We start from the raw sequence: 11,082 nt of genomic DNA, 5'->3' as shown, positions 1-11,082 counted from the left end.
TGTTCAGACTCGGCTCTAAAAATAAACAGTAACGCAACCAGAATTATTATATGGTTTTACCAATCTAAATAAATAAAATCATTTTGATTCATGTAGTACCTTTAGGTAGTAGCTTCATTAAACAGACAAAATTATAGTAGGTCAAAAATTATCTTCTAGACTTCACAAGAAATTTTGCCTTTATGAAAGGCCTTTTGTTTAAGAACTTGAAAATACTTGGCAAAGTCAACAAACACTGAAAGCCATGTGAGGTATATAGGCACTATTTTCCTTTCTTTAACTGAGACGATTGAAAAATAAATTGATTTGGCCAAAGCACCATAAGCAAAATGGGGCAGACCCAAAAACAGAGCAGCCACTCCTCCTCAGTCTCCTCCTTCCCTCCACATAGCCTTCCTCTTCCTATCTCATTTGAGTATTCATAGTAATACGATTACACTGTTTGCATGTGACTTTTTTCCTAAGAGACGTTATTCAAATTTGGACACTGAAATAACTTCATACTAAATTTGAAATTTGAGGTGAAATTTATCATTAAAAAAATCTGAGAAAACAGTGCCTGCTCTCTGAATATTAAGGCTGAAAAGGCCCATTAGGTCATTTTTGTAGATCGCTCATTACCACCGAGTCTTGTTTTTCCCCAAAATCCTGTAAACAGAGACAAACAGACCTCCTGAGAACTACAAAACTAAGTCGCCTTGTTCATCACCACCTGTCATAGACCAAAAAACACATCAGTAACATCAATATTCAGGTTAATACACAGCAGTACACAGTAACTCTGCCCAGCTGGAAGGTCACCTTCCATTCATGTTTGGATTAAGACAGCCTTCTTGACACAGATTCATAAGCATCAAGTCTTCACCTTTTTTAGGAGCAGTTCTGGAGCCAAAGAACAATCTGAAGGCCCGAACACAGTGAAGCGAGCTAGTATCAGCCTCTTCCCAGGTTTAAAAGGACTGCAAAGGGAGACAGGCTGGACTTTCCCAAGAGGTCTGCATCAGCTGGTGCAGGGGCAGAAGGGAACAATAAGTCCTTTCACCCATCCCACATGGGCACCACCAACCCCACGTTATAAACAAGGCAAGGCTGTGCTGCTGTTCTTCCACGCGCATGAAGGACTCTGACATAGTTTTTTTGACAGGTTGTTTATGGCTCCATATAATTGCTTCTCAGGTAATGGGATCACACTAAACTGAAAACCCAACACAGGAGAATAGGCAAAAAAAGGCACTAAAAATGATTCTTTGCCATGTTTGCTTAAGCCTGACATAGAGGCAACTTAAAGCCCAAATGTAATTTTAATAAATCTCACCCACATCTCAACACCTTCCCTCCATCTCTTCTGTAGCAGTCAGGCTTCTCCCCAGACAAAGCATGGCCTTGTTACAGCAGCTCCCTTTTTCCTTTGTGCAGCCAGAACAGGATCCAGCTTCCACCGCAAACACTCTACAAAAGATGGGCTGGATGCCCTCTGATGTGAAAACATTGCCAAGTCCACCCCCTAATGATGCGTCTCAGGATGAAAGCGCCAAGCAGCCATGAAACACACCGGCTTCTCAAAGAGGCAAGACGGGATGCACCACGTGCATCTTGGTAAGCTGTCTTTGAATGAACACTTGTGTCAGCAAGATGGGTAAGGAATCTTAAGGTAGTTGCTAGTCTAGGCCCAAACCAAAACCACTCCCCTTCCCCACCAAAGTCTGGTGATTTTCAAAATCCAAAGCCTCATCTAAAAAGTTTGCTAATTACCCCAAATTTTATAACAGGCCAAACCAGGACCTTGGATCCCAAATAAACCTCAAAATTGGGTTGGCCCAAATTCTGGATCCAATGTCTGCAGTGTGGGCTAAGACAAAACTAGAAGGGAGAAAGAAAAAAAAAAAAAAATCAGTCTTGTTCTGTGGATCTTTAGAATAGGGCCACCTCTGATATGCTTTAAAAAAAATATAATGAGACCACTATAATATATATTCCAGCCAAAATTCTTGGCTCCCAAAACCAGCTTTATACGGTATGCAATACAGAAACACCCAGGAGAACTTTGACAAGGCTAATATTAAGCTAGAACAAAACAGAACTACTGGCACCAACTCCACTCAGCTCTTAAGTAAACTTGTCCCATTAAAAAGTAGCCTCTAAGATATTTTCTCTCTGAAGTGTATAGTAGCTTATAAAAAGCCGGAAGGGTTGCCAAGTCGTAGTTGTGTTCAAGTACTTCTTACCCTCATTAAAGAACATTCCCTGGCAGCCAGCAGCTTTGAGTGTTCCAGTGAACCAGATTTTATAAGGGGGGTGTTTACAGTGGTGTGCAATGTAGCTGGAAATCGTGGTACACCGTAGCAGCCCAGTACTGGATACAGCTGTGTTTGGAGCCTTATCACCCAGGGCACAGAATACAACAGGCAGGGTGATCAACGAGGTTCCAAAAAATTAGTATTAAGAAAACAAATATCAAGCCTCTCTGCTCCATGGACAGAAAAGCATCCAGAGATGCCAGTACCTGAATACAAATTAGGTAGTGAAATGCCACTGAGGATCTAGGTCTCACTTCCACCAGTTTCATATATAACAGTATTTATAAAGATGTCTTCACAGTGAGCACGTACATAATTTAGCTTCTTAATGTACCCACTCATTTCTGCAGCAGGTAGGAGTTACATTCTTTTGTGGATCTGGACCTTAACGCCACCCCAACACCTTGTTCAAGTAAAGGCTATTTTCTCTTCTCAGTTCAGTGTCTGGGAATGTTACCCATCCCTGTAAGAGGAATCAACAAATGATTGAATACAGTGAGTATAACATTGATGAAGAACTGGGAAAGAGAAGATCCACACTTTCTCTCTCATACTGCTGTACGAGTGCTGAGGACCTACAAACATGCGTTCTCTTGAGTTTCTCATTTTTCGTCCCAGTGAAGCACTGTTTTCCAAAGGCTTTTCCGTTTCAGTTGAAGAAGGATCCCAATTTATGTGGTATTTCTATAGCATTTAAGCAACCTGTTAGTTATCCAAATCTTTCACTCTGCATACACAAGTACAATTTATCACCTGTTTATAAATACATGCTAGCTACCAGTTCCCACACAGCTGACCCCTGTCCCTGTTACGATTTGGGGAATCCAGCAATGCACAGTTTATACATCTTGTGATCTTATGGAATAATTAATATTGAACAAAGAAGATGTAGAACCTGCCACACACGTAATCGTTACCTACACTTTCCCAGAGCAATGATAATATTGCCAAACCTCAGCCAAGCTGACACAACCAGAGAAAGAGGATAGCCTGTGCAAAATGACATCTGGGCATAGGCATTTGAAGATAAAAATACTCCCAAAGTGTAGCAAACAAGTAGAACTTAAAAACAGCACAGCCTCACATATTCTGGGTGGTAACTCCGAGATAAAAGAAAGACTAGAGACACAAATAGGCAGGCTCCCACAGCATCTTGTTAGCTGCAGGACCAGTCAGAGAGACAACAAATGAGAAATCTTGGTCCACACAGAAAATACATGGAAAGAAAAGTCATGGCCAAGTACCTTTCTGTAGAATTTTGACTCAAGTTTCAAGGATGCTCAGAAGTGATGAGGAAACAGAGATAAGGAAACATGAGACAACAGAGACTAATTTTTTTTTTTTAACTGTCTTGTCTTAATCTGTGCATTTCTCATGCTAGGCAAAGTAATAGGATCTTGGTTTTTGCATTCTTACAAAGACTGCGTGTTATGCTTCATGATCTGTTTCAATTACAACATTTTTTACTTTAAGAGTCATATTATAAATCCAGAGCTCCCTTCAGTCAATATTCAGGGTTTGGAATGCCCAAGCTACAAGACAGATCTAGGGATCAGTCCAAATCCTGGAGGTCTAAGGTGGCTGAACAGTAAAGCTTCATTTGTTTGAGGGGATAACGAGGTAACAGAGCATCCAAGTATGCTGGAGAGACCAGCCAGTCTCTGTAGTGCCAGTGCCATACAACCACAGGGCCATAGAATGGTTTGTGTTGGAAGGAAACTTCAATGACCATCTAGTTCCAACCCCCCCCGCCATGGGCAGGGACATCTTTCACTAGACCAGGTTGCTCAAAGCCCTGTCCAATCTGACCTTGAAAATTCCAGGGATGGGGCGTTCACAGCTTCTCAGGTTAACCTGTTCCACTGTCTCACCACCCTTCTCATAATAAATGTTTTCCTTATGTCCAATCTAAACCTATCTTTTAGTTTAAAACTGTTGCCCCTTGTCCTATCACTACAGGCCCTGGTAAAAAGACTCTCTCCATCTTTCCTGTAAGCCTCCTTTAGGTATTGAAAAGCTGCGATAAGGACTTCCCAGAGCCTTCTCTTCTCCAGGCTGAACAACTACAACTCTCTCAGCCTTTCTTCACAGGAGAGGTGTTCCAGCCCTCTGATCATTTTCATGGCTCTCCTCTGCACCCACTCTAAAAGGTCCACGTCTTTCTTGTACTGAGGACCCCAGAGCTTGATGCAGTACTCCAGGTGGGGTCTCACAAGAGCAAAGGGAGAGAATTACCCTCCTCAACCTGCTGACCGTAATTCTTTTTATGCAGCCCAGGATATGATTGGCTTTCTGGGATGCAATTACATATTGTCAGATCATATCTAATTTTTCATCTACCAATATCCCCAAGTCTGCAGGGCTGTTCGCAATCCATTCATTACGCTGTCTGTACTGGTACTGGTGATTGCCCCAGTGCAAGTGCAGGACTTGTTGAACTTCATGATGTTCACAATGGCCCACTCCTCAAGACTGTCAATGACCCCTGAGACACCCCACTTGCTACTGATGTCCATTCAGACATTGAGCCATTGACTGCAACTCTTCAGATGCAGCCACCCAGCTAATTCCTTTTCCATCAAACCCACATCTCTCCAATTTAGCTAAAAGGATGTTGTATGGGTCTGTATCAAAAGCCTTACAGAAGTCCAAGTAGATGACATCCATAGCTCTTGCCTTGTTCACAGATGCAGTCACTCTATCATAAAAGGCCACTAGATTAGTCAGGCATGATTTGCCTTTTGTGAAGGCATATTGGCTGTCTTGAATCACCTTCCTGTCTTCCAAATGCCTTGACATAGCTTCCAGCAGGATCTGTTCTGTGATCTTACTGGCCACAAAAGTGAGGCTGACTGGTTGGTAGTTCCTGGGGTCCTCCTTTTTATCCTTTTTAAAAATGGGTGTAATATTTCCCTTTTTCCATTCACTGAGGACTTCACCTGACTGCCAAGACTTTTCAAATATGATGGAGAGTGGCTTAGCAACTATATCTGCCGGCTCAAATGTGTATCAGCCTATTCAGTCTATGTCTAAAAGGATTTAGAATAAAACTTGGCAGCCTGTAAAGTGTCTAGCTATAAAATCTTTACCAACATTGAGCCATTGACTGCAACTCTTCAGATGCAGCCACCCAGCTAATTCCTTTTCCATCAAACCCACATCTCTCCAATTTAGCTAAAAGGATGTTGTATGGGTCTGTATCAAAAGCCTTACAGAAGTCCAAGTAGATGACATCCATAGCTCTTGCCTTGTTCACAGATGCAGTCACTCTATCATAAAAGGCCACTAGATTAGTCAGGCATGATTTGCCTTTTGTGAAGGCATATTGGCTGTCTTGAATCACCTTCCTGTCTTCCAAATGCCTTGACATAGCTTCCAGCAGGATCTGTTCTGTGATCTTACTGGCCACAAAAGTGAGGCTGACTGGTTGGTAGTTCCTGGGGTCCTCCTTTTTATCCTTTTTAAAAATGGGTGTAATATTTCCCTTTTTCCATTCACTGAGGACTTCACCTGACTGCCAAGACTTTTCAAATATGATGGAGAGTGGCTTAGCAACTATATCTGCCGGCTCAAATGTGTATCAGCCTATTCAGTCTATGTCTAAAAGGATTTAGAATAAAACTTGGCAGCCTGTAAAGTGTCTAGCTATAAAATCTTTACCAAGTTGTGATACTATGTATTTTGCTTTAGAATATCAGTATATTCTGTGACCTAGTTACCCAGAAACTTTCTTTAATGTTCCTGGAGAGGAAAGGGAAAGGAGTGGGAGGGAAATGAAATTTTATATATACATAAAAATATATATATTTGTCCTTCAAGTGAATAGGACCTCACTCTGAACCAGGAAAGCAGCTATAATTCTTTCCATGGACTTGTCATCTAACTGGAATACCATGGGAAACTTTATTACTTCTTCCACTCTGTTTTATCTGCCATGGTACATATAGAAATCATCCATAATGTCACAGATTGTTTTTATTTCCTCCTACCACATTGCTGGCTCTACCACATTGCTGGCTCTTTTTCCTCTCATGTCAAATACAGTTAGATTATACCCAGCATTCAATGTGCCTGCTAAAAACTTTCAGATATGGCTACATTTGGAAGAAAGTGATAAAGTGTGGACAGAACGAGTCACCAATATTTTATTCTTCTAAAGGGTCATTTGAAACTAAAAGATTGTCCAGTAGACCTCAATACTGGGAGAAATGACAGCTACAGTGTCCTGCAAATTGCTTTGGCTGGGGATATATACTACCCAAATATGCCTTAAGGAAAACAAAAAGTCTTTCTATGGTGAATAAGCAAACTAATTGTTCCTTCTATTTCTTCACCACATTACCTAATTCATTCCTAGAGAATATCTTTATAAGAATGAGCATTTCTGCTAATTATTTTATAGAATACAGTAGTACAGAGATCACACTACTGACAGATAAATATAGACCCAGAATCTACATTTAGAAGAGAAAGTTTAATTTATTACTAGTTATAAATGCCCGTAAAGAGACTGAAGTTTTGGATACTGGTTCACACACTGGAAGACACATAGGAGAGGTTGGATCAATATAAGTTAAAAAATAAAACCCATAACTTTTTTCCAAGCTATTTATTTAGTCTATAGTCAATGGAGGCACTTCCAGAAGATAATTCATCCTACCTGTCTTAAATTGCTATCCTTGGATGGCAGGAATCACTGCCTGAAAACGTAAATGTTGTGGTACCAAACACACAGGAAGTCCAGACTAGTCATCCAGAAGGCAAACTCCACCATAAGGGACTCTACATACTCTGTTGTCTCTGCTCTATGGCATCTACTCACAAGAAATAATCACAATTGTCTGTGAAAATCTCTACTAGATTCTCCATTGGACCAACTGGACCACTAATAAACAGCATCTAACTGGGCATTATAGAGCACTTACTGCTCTCAGGATTCTGATGACAGCTGTAATTCAGATCCTACCATAAACTTGAAGAGAAAGGGAATCTCTTTTGTTCTATTTGTACAGCACATTACACTGTAGGGATGTTGTCCAGAATAAGGGTCTCCTTTTACTACTTTGTCCCTTCAAGCTCCAGGTCTCAGAGAACCCACATAGTCTCATGATACAGAAAAATTTTAGATCTTTCTGTATCTTCTGATACAGAAAACTTACAGATCAGCAGCATTAGAGATCTCACTATTTTCTCCTGTGACCAAAAAAAGGCTCCACGTCCAAGTAGGGAATGCATTTCAGTTTCAGGAGGGAACTGTACAGAGACGTGTTGAACGAGTCACCAACCATCTTGGCCACCATGACAGCCAGCATTATCAGTAGCAAGGACTGGACATCATTTGTGATCTCTACCTAAGGAGAAAAGAGAACAAAGGACTTTCCATTTTTTCAAATACCTGGAGACAACAGCAATGGTCCAGGGAATAGACTACCTACTTCTTTCACAAGGGAACGGGAAGCAATTCAGTCTGCTAAAAGTGGAAGGGCGCTCTCCCTCCTTTCCCAGGGATAGGTAATCAATCAACACTTCCACCAGAGAGTCTTGGCTGGTGCAGTGACAGCTCCCCCTCCCGTTCCCATCAGCTTGAAGCACTGCACTTAGATTAAAACTCACATCTGATTCCCATATTTCAGGTGGCTTGTGATAATTTTGAAGTATCAGAGGAGGGTAAGTAGAGATGGAGTAGCCAGATTGCTTAAAATAACTTGGCATTGTGACAAATATTAAAAAATGCAAACAAATCCAAATATTTTTTCTGTCTTGCTGAGCTCAGGAGATATAAAATTGTTTTCCCATACTGCTTCCTGACAGAACAAGCTCCTTGTACAAACATTGTCTTAAAGGATGCCAGAAAAGGGAACAAGAAGCTTTCAACAGAAGTCCAGCTCAGGAGATCAAGCAGCAGGAACATCACAGAGTTACCGTGCTGAACAACGTGCAGCAGTACAAGGCATGGTGCAGGCATCCTGGTCCCCATGACCACAAATCTGTAAAAGTTGCACTGCAGCACCAGTTGTAGACAAATAGCGTATATGCACAGGTTATGGTATCTCACCTAAAAGGTCTTATCTAACTATACCTGAACTTTGGTCAGATGAGTGGCAATGTAGCATGTTTTAATACGTCATCGTCCTTCAGTTATTTGGTTTTTCCTCCACAGCTGGACACGTTACAGTATTGTTAGTTCACTGCATCTCAAAGGTAGACTGCGTTCACTTGATCTACTACTGCAAACGTCTAACAGCTCTAGGGGCAGTGACTTAACAGAGCACAGCAATACAACTGCCTTTGAATAAAGGATTCAGAGTGAATCCTCGTACACAATGTAGAGAGTAATGTGAATTCATTTAATACTGCTTATGCCCAATTCACAACCAAGTCAAATATTTTTCATGGTGAAAATGACTGCACAGAAATAGTCTGTGCAGAAAAAAAAAAACTTAATGAGACTTTTTAGTAAAAGCTGCTATCTCCTTTCACTTCCCACTATTTACCCTACAATTGCATCCTATTAAAAAGAGATATTCATTAGCAATTATGCTGGGATTAAATATGCAAACTTTCCTTGTAAGACTAAGAGGCTTTTGCTCAGAAACTTCTCTCCAGTTCAGACAAAGTGAATTGCAGCACACTGCCATTTAATAGACCTCATTAGCTAGAGATTGTTAAGTACTGCAAGAATCTACATTCAAAGAATGCCAATAAACACATTTCTGCCTGATAAGCTGTAGCAAATTTATTCAGGCTTATACTTGCACCCTCTTTCTCTCTCTATTCTGGATTTGGAAAGGTAACATCCAGGATTATTTACAGTATATCCCAACAAAGGACTCATACGGCATGGTCAGCCCCGTACGACAGGGTCATGCCACTGTCCTCTCTGCTTGGACATAGCCAGGGATTTCTAATAACACCACAGCATTCTTTGAATGTCTCTTTAAACCTCGTATTCAACTGTTTTATTTTAAAACACCAGGAACATGTCAGTCGAAAGGAAAACAGCAACTGCAGGATTTTAAGAATTGCTTCATCATATCTGCCACAACTCATTCACACAGATGGAGACTCCTTTATTGTGGATTCCGTTTAAGGGGGTTTTTTTAAGTATCTTGCTATGGGGAACTCTTCTGGAATAAAACAAGCATTAAAAATTAATCTAAAAACACTCTAAAAAGCTGTAAAACACTCTGAATTTAAAAACTCTTGAAATTCAAACTCTAAAAATCACTCTCAAGTGATTGCTTTAACCTATACAGAATATTTGCAGAACAGCAAGAAACAGCAAGAACCAGAGCCTGGCTTTCCAGGCTCCCATCCTTATTGTTTCATCCCCTTTTATCCCTTCCTCCAACCCTCCCATCCTCTAGCGGGAACAGTCAAGTTGGCCTGTCCCGGGCCCTCATCCTTTATTGTTGCAAACGTTCAGCAGCATTTTACATCTGCTATTGAGAAACTCTGAGGCTTGTGTTGATTTTCCCCAGCCCTGCAGCCCTCCTGAGTGCTGGGATGTGGGCAGGCATGGCTCCTCTCTACAACAGCACATTGAATGCTCAGAGCAAGTGCCTCTGGGTTCAGTGTTGAACTTCACTTCCTCCAAAAGTTAACGCCTGCCGAGGAAAAATGCTGTTTATCTTTGGCAGGCTAGTATGGCTGAGGTCATTAAAGAAAGACGTGTTAAAAGCAATTTGAGCAATATCTTTTGTCTGTAAGTAACTATAAACTTTGGCCAAAATAGAGCTGATAGTGAGAGTTCAGGACAACTGTACAGATGGAAACTGGAGAGTTGATTTTTGTGATATGAAATTTTCTTGGAAATAGGCAATACTAGAGCAAAAACATAAAGCAAATCTGTAGATGACTTACTTAGAAATCAATGATACATTTGAAGCATGAGCATGGAAAACAGACAAAATGATGTCTAAAATTTCAAGAAAACTTTGCATGAAAATTTAACCCATCATAAGAGCTTAAGGTAAATCTGTCCACTAATTAGAGATCAAGTTATTTATAAAGCCCAGTCTAAAGCAAAAGTTTTATTAAAAAATTGACTTGATTTCACACCAAGTGATTTGGACAGCTAGAGAAAACCTTATTTCCTTCTTACTGGGGGTTCTCAAGTCGTACGAGAATATTTGTTAACTGTAGAAGCATAGCAAATACAAGAATAAACTCCAGAGATCAAATCAGAAATGCTGAGGAAGAGAAGCAACAAAGAAAAATTCACACATGAAAGGTGCAGTCGGTCATATAAGAGAAAAAGTATGCCACTCTTAGCACTGAAAAAAAAGGAAGAATGCATCGAAATCTGCCCAAAACCTGTAGCTAAAAACTACGACTGTTAATGACAAGGATGATGGCAACGCAGCAGCAAAGTTCTCCTTGGGGTATGTTTGGTATGATAAAAATTAAGGAAGTCTAAACTAATCCAAGAACTGTGATAGATTCAAGTCATCTTATATAAACATATGGACACACACAAACCTGTACACACACATATATGCGCACTTCATAAGGCTTTATTAGTACTCCCTGTTTAAAGAAGGGCCATCTGCTCCCTGCCGAGAGAGACAAAGCGCAGAGCCTCGGGACTTGGCTGCATGAGGAAGTTAGCGCGCTGTGAGCTTGGGTGTGAATTTACTGCGTATTAGCTACTCCGCACTGACTGCCCATTTGGATACCCTTGTGCTCGGGAAATGAAAAACAACATACTTCACCTTCAAAAAAGAGCCTGCCTAACTCATGCAAAAAGAAAAAAAAAAAGCTAACCTGCACAAAAATACTCTTA

Source organism: Phaethon lepturus, unplaced genomic scaffold (assembly GCF_000687285.1).
Source record: "Phaethon lepturus isolate BGI_N335 unplaced genomic scaffold, ASM68728v1 scaffold3395, whole genome shotgun sequence".
Classification (NCBI taxonomy): domain Eukaryota; kingdom Metazoa; phylum Chordata; class Aves; order Phaethontiformes; family Phaethontidae; genus Phaethon; species Phaethon lepturus.
The sequence above is the reverse complement of the archived record's forward strand: the minus strand, read 5'-3'. Positions refer to the sequence as shown.